This window comes from Aquila chrysaetos, chromosome 19, assembly GCF_900496995.4.
Source record: "Aquila chrysaetos chrysaetos chromosome 19, bAquChr1.4, whole genome shotgun sequence".
Taxonomy (NCBI): domain Eukaryota; kingdom Metazoa; phylum Chordata; class Aves; order Accipitriformes; family Accipitridae; genus Aquila; species Aquila chrysaetos.
The window spans coordinates 4,373,040-4,382,920 of NC_044022.1; the positions used below are offsets into that span (position 1 = coordinate 4,373,040).

Below are 9,881 nucleotides of genomic sequence, written 5' to 3' on the forward strand. Positions count from 1 at the left end.
GAATTCAGAAGGTACTGGGGGGGAAGGGCAGATATGCAGAAAAGGACAGACTGAGACATATGTATACAGCTGGCCACACGATTTCAGACACTCATTTCCATAAGAAATCAAGCTGAAGCCATTTCAAGGTGAGGGACTGTGCTTAATCCCTCCCAACACCCTCATTAATACATCCCAAAATGCGTCTCCTTGTCCACCGACAAGGAGAGTCAGTCCAGTACCGTTTTAGTCGGGTAGGTGAGGAGCTACGGTTTCTGAGACGGGTTTCACGGGGACCGCTGGGCTTTACGGCTCCTGGGGAGGTTTTAAGCCGCGCTGTGCTGACGTGCCTTCGTTCAGAGCTGAGCAAGGGCTAGGTGACACGGTGGGAGAACTCGGCTCCTGTCTTTGCTTCATGTTGCAAAGGACAGAATAAAATCTGCCGATGTCCACACCGGGATGGGCAAAATCCTGACAAAATGAAGGGCTAGGCAGCATTTTGACATTCTTGGAACAGGAGACAGAATTTCTGACATGAAGCATCATGCTGCCGTGCTTAACGTTGTCTCTAGAGCCTCCATGCCATTTGTGTTGGTCACCTGTGAGGAGCACCATTGCAGCGCTCACAGAAATCTGATAAACTTTGGAGTTCGACTCGAAAATAAATTTGTTTTGTTCTGAGGATTAAAAGAAAAAATAAGAAAAGCAAGCCACACAAGGAAGCCTGATGTTCCAGCTTTGGTATCTTAATTTTCTTTTTTTTCCTTTTTCCTATCTGACAAATACCAGCATGACAGCAAACAGAACCTTCCCAGTTCGCACGGCGGCACAGCTTAACTGTGCCGGTAAGTGGTGAATCGACGCTTCGCTCTAGCACGGCCCTAAATTGTACCATTAACATGTGGTTATAGTCAGAGAACACATTCGGTAGGAAATGGCACCTTGTTACTTCCCAGATTATCTGCTCCCTATGGGGTAAATATTTTAAACATCATGCAGGGTTTTAGCAGCAACATTCCTATTAAAGTAAATGGGATTTGAGTGCGGGTAAATCCGAGCGCGCAGTGCTGGGACATTATACCTATAAATCTTCCGTGTCTTACACTCTCTGCTTTATTTGCTGACAAAAGACAAGTGTTTGCTGCCTTTGTAAGGTTCATAAAGCACAAAGGGAGGGTGTGTGCTCAGCATTGCTTCCTGTAGCACTGGCTGCGGCTACAGCGCGACAGCCCGAAGCGGGAAGGACTCGGAGGGATTCCTCGGCTCCCGGGCACAGGCTGCAGCCTTACCAACGGGAGGAACCCGGCTTTCGGGTGCAAGGAGCCCGGTTCACTTCTGCACCGCAGTTACACGGTGATAAAGCTACTTTTCTAACAGCAACTACCTTTAGCCAGGAAATATTTTAGGCAACAGCTACCTTACAGGCCCCTTCAAGGTTATTGAACGTGTGTTAGGCAATTTTTCTGTAAATTTTGTCTTTTGCTCGTACCGATCCCATCACGCTAGTGGTCAGCAAGTGCCGCAGTTTACCTAACAGCGAAGGCTGGGAGAGGCCCTTCTCTTAGGACAGCTACCTTAAAACAAATAACCTGAGTTTGAAAAAAATAGCCTGCTCTCCAGTAGACATTTTTTTGTGGCTTAATACGATAAACGTAACCTACATGTGCACGATATGTCAGGCAGCATTCTTTGTTACTTCACTAGATGGCGTGTGGCCATGCCTGGTAGGGGGGAGAGAAGGAAGAAGAATTAATTCAGCGTGCAACTGGCTGCGCTGCACTCCTGGCTTTGATGCACCTTTAACAACGTGGATCTATGAGTTAACGTGGATCTATGAGTTAACGTTTCAAGGGTGAGAACTGAATTTCCAGGATCGGGGGTGGGATGCCCAGCTGCAAACAGCTTCATTTGCAAAAAGCTGAAACTTTTGCCTGAAGAATACCCTTAAGTCAGCAGTGGGGCAAGACTTGTGGAGAAGAGGTTTATTAGACCCGTTTACCTCCTAGGCAAAATATGCTTTCAGAGACACAAGTTCTTCAAATCTGAAACAGACGTGAAGAAGGTCTTATGTGTCTGCAAGGATGTCTGCTTTCTACAACGTGGTCAGCTGGTCTAGTAAAAGACCTTATGTCTTCCTATAAATTCTGCCTTGCTTATAGCCTGACACCATCACTGCTGCAACACTACGGAAACAACGTCCAAAACTCCGTGTAGTTCTTCAAAAGGCAAGCCATCAGGTTCATTTGTGTTCTCACTCTCCCTGGTGTAAACCACAGCATAGCTGTCCTCTTTTGTTCTTCTATTAACTATTTATGCCTCCCGCTTTGGAGGAGAACAAGACCCAGCTCTGCCCTGAGGCACTTACTCTCCTGGGATAACATTAAATCTCCCTTGCGGGGGCATTCGAAGCGCAGGTGCAGTAAGAGTCCGCTCCTTTCTTGCTTGGGAAAAGGAGCATTAACTCTTCAAGGTCTCCGACACGGATTGCAGAAGTACCTGGATCCATCAGAGACGTTCCCGCGCACACACACCAACAGCGATGCTTGCCACAGCGAGGTTTGGAGGGGTTGGGCGGCCGGCTGGCGGCGAGCAAGCCGGCTCCTTCGGCAGCTCAGCTTGGGGGCTGACTCGAATGTCCAGTTTCACAACTTGGCCCAAGCTGACCTACAGCTGGGCTCCTGCCAAAAAGCAGCTCTCTCCCCTCCGCTGACACTTGCGCTCCTTTGGCTGTAGGGTCAGCGGCGGCGGGGACTGATTGGTCTCGGTAAAATCCACCCCTCCTTTATTTTTTATTTTTTATTTTCCTCCCTTTTGGTAGGGTTAATTTTCAGTCGGCTCCGTTTGCTGAATTGGCTGCCCAGGTGGATGCTGGGGCTGGCATAAGGAGACGGCGGGGGGAGTGCCGAGATGGAAAGTGGAAGGCTGACCTTCCCGACGGCAGCGTGGACTCAGCCGGCAGGAGTCCGTGAGGGCTGCGCACCCACGGTGGGTTTCTGCGGTACCCCGCAACACTCCCCAAATGCCGTGGAGGGGGGGTCGGGGCAGGCAGCTGCCTTGGGATGGGATGCAAACATTCCTCTGCTCCTTTGAACACAGAGAAAAGGGGTTTAACAACCATCTGTTAAAGAATGGTGCCACAAGGAAAACACATCTGATCTACATGTAAGTGAGGGGTTTTCCTGTGGTATTTAGGCCTAAGGTGTTTGCTATTTTACCATCCAGCTATGCACCCAACCTTCAAATGTGTTCAGTGCAACACATGCACCAGATTTAACACCTGCTACACCACGGTTAAAGCTACAACAGCAGCGTATACCCTGGCTGTATCAGCCACCAGTGCCACAACGTGGGCAACACTTTCTCCAAGGAACGAAATGATGCCCAAAATCAAGTGGCTTTCCTTGTCGTTTACGGCCGATGGCTATTTCTGACGGGCGAGCGTATTTGTGGTAGGTGCCTGGCTTGGGGGAGGGAGGCTGGTGAAGTGCCAGTGCTGCAGCTGCATGGGGAGCTGTGGAGAAGAGGACCTAGTGCTCACACTGTGATACGGGAAAATGGGGGCAAACACTGGCAGCCGGTTGAACAAGAGGCCCCCCCGGCATTCCCTGAAGCGAGAGCTCGTTCCTCCCTTGTGCGTCAGGTTTGTGCGGCCACTGTAAGATGAAGCTACACAGTAAGACAAGTTTTGCCGGGGTTAACCCACAGCAGCCTCTCCACTAACCTTCCCCTGAAGCGAAGGAGGATTACAGACACGATGTTAATGGGAGAGGAAAATCAGGGTCATAGGATGGCTTATAATCAGTTCTGTAGGAGAGGCAGGTCGGTACCTAACTCTCTTATTATATATTTCCATGAAATGCACCTTCATGTCTTTGATCAGCTCACTCAGCTACCTTGGCCTCCAAGTGCAGTTGTCTCAGCTAACTCGTTTGGTTCCCATTTCCCCACGCCATCACTCAAATTTACAAAGTTGAAACATCTGGATGAACCCAGAAAAAGCTGCAAGTGACGTCCTTACTGTATCTATTCCCAATAGCCTATGCTTTGAAAATCACCGTACATTCAACACTTCTCTGCATCTAGCCACCGGTTTCCCCTCAGCCTGGGCTCCTGGTTCTGGGTCCTACTCTGCTGTTCTTTTGCTCGGTTGCTATTGGGCTCCAAAGGTTTAAACCTCTCTTACTGTCAGTATTATTTTGTTTGAATTCCAAAATTGTTCATACACTTCTCTCCCTCTAGTAAACTTACAGCAATGAGTAAAGATGCCATTAAGAAAGAACTGTTTGGGCTATAGAGAAATGCTGCCAACTACTGTAACAGGAAAACATTACAGCTCCCTTTTGCCCCAAAAGAACATTTTCTTGCTGTGGGTAAATAGCCATTCCCGTTCTTCTGGGAGCAATAATCACAGCCCTCTCTTTCTCCAAAGGGAGCGTGCAGTCCTCTGTCCCAGAGAGAATCTCATTTCCACAAGGCACGTCCAGACGGCACCGGCCTCTGCCCAGGACTGGGGGGAGCAGAGGATGAGGAGACCGGCAGAGAGGAAGCCGAGAGATGCTCTGAGGAATTCGCTCCTGCAAGAGGATCACATGACAGAAGCCAAAAAAGCATTCCCCACCGGAATGGCACTCCAAGGGCTTCATCTGGGCTCCTCTCTGCCCGGGGAGGGATCTTACTTGGTTTCTTCTCCCCCTGCTCTGTGCCCTGGAACCTGTAATTCTGAAAGTGAGTCTGTCCATTTAGATGTCTGCAGAGAGGCAGACGGCGTCTGGGGATCCAGAGACCTGGGCTGTGTTTCACGCGGTGCCATCTCATTTCTGCATCTTGAGGCAAGTCCCCTTGCCTCTGCCATCTCCTTTCCGAGGTTTATTGCATCTGCTGCTCAGGAATGTCACAGGGCCCCGGGACATTCACTCACGGTGTTTTCAGAGCACCTAGCAGACAACAAGTTCATTTGAGCTGGGGTTTCCAGGTACAAACTAAAATAACTGTAAAACAAGGAAAGTAACGCCGTTTATCAAACTCAGTTATACCATGAAGAGCAGACAAATGGATACCATAATCAGAAGTTAGTCCTCCAGCTACAGTCTGGTTTTAGTTTGTGTGAATTTTGCCCACAGGACCTCTTTCCTCCCCAAAATGCACAGGTCTTGATCTTCCTGACTTTATTAAGGCAATCTGTAGTAATTTCAAAGCAGCTACTCGAGTTCCATTCGTATCAATCTACTTTGAAATGAACATCGGCCTTATCAGGCTTTACCTTGCTTCCTGCCCCACTGTTCATCAGCTAAGGGCTGGCTGAGATAACACCCGAGAAACAACGCTGGTGCTTAAAGCAAAAAATCAGGACAAGTGAATCCAATCCCAGCTCTGCCACCGACAAGAGACGAATCCCTGCCCCTTTTGTTTTGCATTTTCCTACCTGTAATGGGAGTAATACTAATATCTCTTATGGCAGAGGCACGACTGCTACTTCAGTTTGTAGAACACTTTGAGATGGTCAAAGCACATCTCAACAAAAGTACAAAGCGCTACTGGTGTTTCTAAAGTGTGTGATGCGTGTCCTAAACTAACCCTTGCTAACCTGACACTTTGCACGCCTGGTCCCCTCTCACATCTGTACTATAAAATAAGCTGTGTTTTCGGTGAACTATTTATGAAATATGCAACTTTAAAACAATAAAAAAAAATACTTTCAAAAGAGTCTGCTTGTTTTTAAATCGCTGCATATTGCAGATTTGGGCTAATCTGAAAACACCAAATGTATGGCCTCAAGCAGAGTTCATGGAAGACTCTCTAACCTTTCTATAGCTATGCATCATGTTCAGTGCAATATAGCCCAGATCTTTAGTGCTTCTGAAGGCCAAGAAGCTGTGTAAGGTCTTTTGTCAGAAAAACTACTCGTAGACCATGACAACAGCATGAGCAAGCGGGTTACATAACTGACGAGCTAGTCACATCTTGGTAGGCATAAAAACATTTATTTTCTTGTCACCTAGCAATATGACAATGGATTATACCTGCTTCTTTCAAGTCTTGCTGCAAAATGTGTTTTGCCTGTGGATGCTCTTCCAGCAACAAAGGCTGAACTGTAGAAGGGCACGTGGCTCTGGATCCCCACCGTAAGGCCCTGACTCTGAGGCTGCGGACTGCCGCTGTCAGCAACAAAACTCGTTTAAGTTTTAACCTCCCTTCATACCCAGGCTGTGCATTCCCACGTACCGCTGAACCTGACCTCCACCACGCTCCTTCTCCGCCGCATCACTTTCGCAAAGCAACAGGATCTCCGGCACAAGGCAGGTTAACCGGTCAAGCCCAGGATGGGTGCATTTGAGCAGGTCCTCAGCACTGTCTCCTCTCCAGCATTATGGGGTGCCGTGCAGCGCGCATTGCTCCTCATCCCTGACGCTGCAGTGGCTGGGGAGCGCTTGCACGCCGGTCCTGGGCATAGGGTCTGATTCCCCCTCTCCCACAGACACGACTGCATTTACACTAGGTCTTTTGGATGTATAGAAAATGTGTATCACGTTCCTGGCAGACACTGCTGAAGCAGAAAATGCCTTAAATACATATCTGGCCTTGCACCACGCAACGCCAGAGTGACAGTCGTCCGCAGCACACCGAGATACGCATGTTCTCTGCTCATCCAGAACTGCTCCGTGTTGTCTGTGCACGTTACAGCTCAGCCTCTCCAGGGAACGCTGTGTTTGCTGTTACATTTGCACACCAGCCAGCGCTGTGCTTTCTGGTCTATGAATGGTGTATCCAGAAATTGGCTGCTATGCTGGTGCGCTTCAGAGAGGATAATGCTGTCCTTTTCCCTGCTGTTTATTGTTTACCAGAGGTGCCTTATTTCTGACAAACAAAAGAGATGGATTCCGGACAATTTAGCAATAATGAGGAGCAGGATGAGCAGGATGGCTTTACAATATGTACGGCGCTGTGTGTAGGGCTCAACAAAGGCCTGCAATAGTGGGCAGCTTGCTGACGCCAGGCCCTTCCACTGCCACATTAACGGTAACAGCAAAAAACCTTGTTTGCCCTGCAAATCACAGTCAGAGAGCGTAGAAACCTCCAAACTAGCAACAGAACAACCGTACGGGAAGCCTATGACATTAAATACATGAAAGGGAAGCCTTGGGACTATGAGAAGGAATTGAGTACGTTCAGCACAGAATGGGTACTCCTCAGGGGACTATTTAAAAATCATTGACTAGTTTTGCCGGCTAGCGTAGCTCTGTCAAAGTCAATAGAGACATCAAAAGTTTGTGCAGATGAAGTCTACTTAGGTACAGAAGAGCAGAGCAAGACTTTCCACTTCGATCCGTCTCCTGGCTCTGCCCCTCGGTGCTGAAATCCTCCAGAGATCTTTTGGGGTTTCTTTTGTCACTTGATGGTCTTGCCTCTGACCTACGCAATCACGTAGCGGAGCTGTAGGACTGAGGCAGGGCGGCAGTACTAGGCGCAGTTAGGATGCGTGTGGCAGGGTTTCTTTCGTGCCAGAGCCGTAACACGCGGCGTGCTCCCTACCTGCAGCGCAGCCCCGGGTTCTCTTGCTCCAGGACCCGGGTGGAGAACCCGGGTGATCTATCTCTCAGCTGCATTACACACGCAGAGCTCAGGACTGGGAACTGCGCTGCCCCGCAGATGCCTGAGATACAGACTGGGCTGCTATTACTCACCACGGCACATAAAGCACCCTGGCATTCCCTCCCTCTGCATCCTTCCTTCCCTCCACCAGCCTCCTCCGCTCCCGTTCTGTCGTGTCCCCCATCCCTCTCTCCTTACAGATAGCCGTCCCTCAGCCCCCAAACCCAGCTGGAGCGGTGATGCGAACAGGGCTGTCAGCATAATGCAGAGGAACGGTGGCAAGAAAGGGAAGAGGCTACAATAAGGTAAATAGTCTGCACCCTCTAGCCCTCTTGTTACTGTTGGGACATAAGCTAAACTGTTTCAGCTAATTCATCTTAGTCCTAGATGCAGGGTGCGTGAAGGCATAGCCTGAACACAGCAGAGAAACCTCTAATATATGGTCTGCGCTGGTGTAACGCTAGTTGGGTGGGTAGAGTTCATTGAGCAAATGTAGATGTTGAAGCTGTAGGTGTCCATTTGTGAGTTAGTCACCTTAGGCCACCGTTTTAAGTCAGAGAGAAATAGGCGCTTTTGGCATACGACAGAAATTTACACTCCGTTGAGCTAAATTGTGCCTCGTAAGCTCCTGCTGCTCCCGGCTGACAATACAGGGAGTCAGGCACGACTAGCTCACAGGTAAACGTCTGTACGACACACGTCAAATGACAGGCGAGATAACTCGCATTTGGTACGGCTTTGCTTTGACACAGGGATGCTACACGCTACGGGGCTGCTAGGAGGGGGCTTCGGAGGGTGTCTGGTGGGGCACGCTCTGGCACGCAGCCGCAGAGGCCAGGGAGCCAGATTCAGAGGAGGAACAGAGAGACTCAGTGACAGACACAGCAAAACCCCTTGGGAACGTGGCCGCTGAAGCAACCATGACTTCATTAGACTTGCTCAAGATGCCCTCTAGCCTAGACCTTTCACCTCATTTAATGGTTTCTTGGCCTCAATCCCTTATAATTCTGAAATGAAAAAAAAAAATCTCTTTTGACTCCTGTTTTCAAGCCAGGGCTGTTTGATTTGGAACACTGCATTGAAGTCTGTGCTACTGATTGATTTCAGGTTTATTATATTTCCCCCTTTGAAACATGCTACAGTAAAAAAAAAAATCTGTACACTTTGTCGTTTTTCACGTACCCCCCCCTTTTTTTTTTTCAATCTTAGCAAATGCTCAGTCTTTTCCACTTCAATAGCTTGAAATTCTCCCCTGAGAGCCCTAAGCTCTTTAAATATTTTTAGGTTGCCAGATTTCTTATGTTCTCTCTCCAGGAAGCCAATTTTGTTTCTAAGCTCTTGAGAGTAGTCCAGCTACATCTTTTGCGCACTCACTGCATCACAATAAAATGCTGCCTAATTGCTGCCTCAGCTGAGTCCCAAAGGTGCTGGAGTTTGTCTCTAGGCTACAGTTGTGGACAATAAACTCTTCTCAGACTGGAGTTAAGCCTTTTTATTATTTAAATCTGAGTCATGTAAAATTAGTTTACTAGCAAGTAACCCACAAAGATCTAGTATGGAAAGAAACTCCCACATATTGTTTTCCAACACGATGAGAGAATGATCAGATACAAAGATTTGCAAGCAGCTCGTAATACAAGATGTAATAGAAAGACCAACATTTAATTCAGCCAAAAAGACATGAGAATGTTTCTGTAAGCCTAGGAGTTACTCTCAGACCTCGGCTGTTTGGTGTTCTTTAGCTTCAAATTGAAACTGGCGGTATGAAAACTCTCTTTTTTTCCTCTAGCTTATCCATAACCTGAAATACCTATGAAAGAGGAAAGGCAGCTGCAGATAACAGATGCCAGATGAATAAGAGCTTTCTGTTCTCAGTCTAGCACAACAGCCAGAGGATTCAGTGAGCATTTTGCTACAAAATCATCAAGAATATACTAAAACTGGGCGGCTGCACCTCAATCAAGCTTGAGAAGACCCCTGCAGCAAGGGACAAATGGACAATACAGGGAGTGAGAATGAACAAATCCTCTTTTTCTCACCAGGACCATATTCAGCCATCCTCAATAGCAGAAGACTACATCCGTACGCTGCATACACAGGCATTTTCTCCCTTCATGTTCCTTTTTTTAATTTGTATATTTAAGTGCTTATATTTTTGTTGTAAAATATGGCTTCTGATGATAGGGCATACTCCATGGACATTATAGTAGAAAGACTTATTGATCATTTTTGAGACTCTAATTCCTTAAGACAACACTTGCTTTGGGTACATTTGGTGCTCTGCGCCCAAATCCACAGCCTTAATTAGGCAA

At 47.9% G+C, this 9,881-nt stretch overlaps 1 long non-coding RNA gene across 1 annotated transcript; it reads left to right on the plus strand.

Moving 5' to 3' along the window:
- The first annotated feature begins 765 nt into the window (after window positions 1–765).
- Window positions 766–8,043, plus strand: LOC121232462. The gene is made up of 3 exons (XR_005930920.1): window positions 766–824; window positions 4,409–4,704; window positions 7,770–8,043. It is a non-coding gene; the product is annotated as an uncharacterized LOC121232462 (long non-coding RNA).
- Window positions 8,044–9,881: the final 1,838 nt, after the last annotated feature.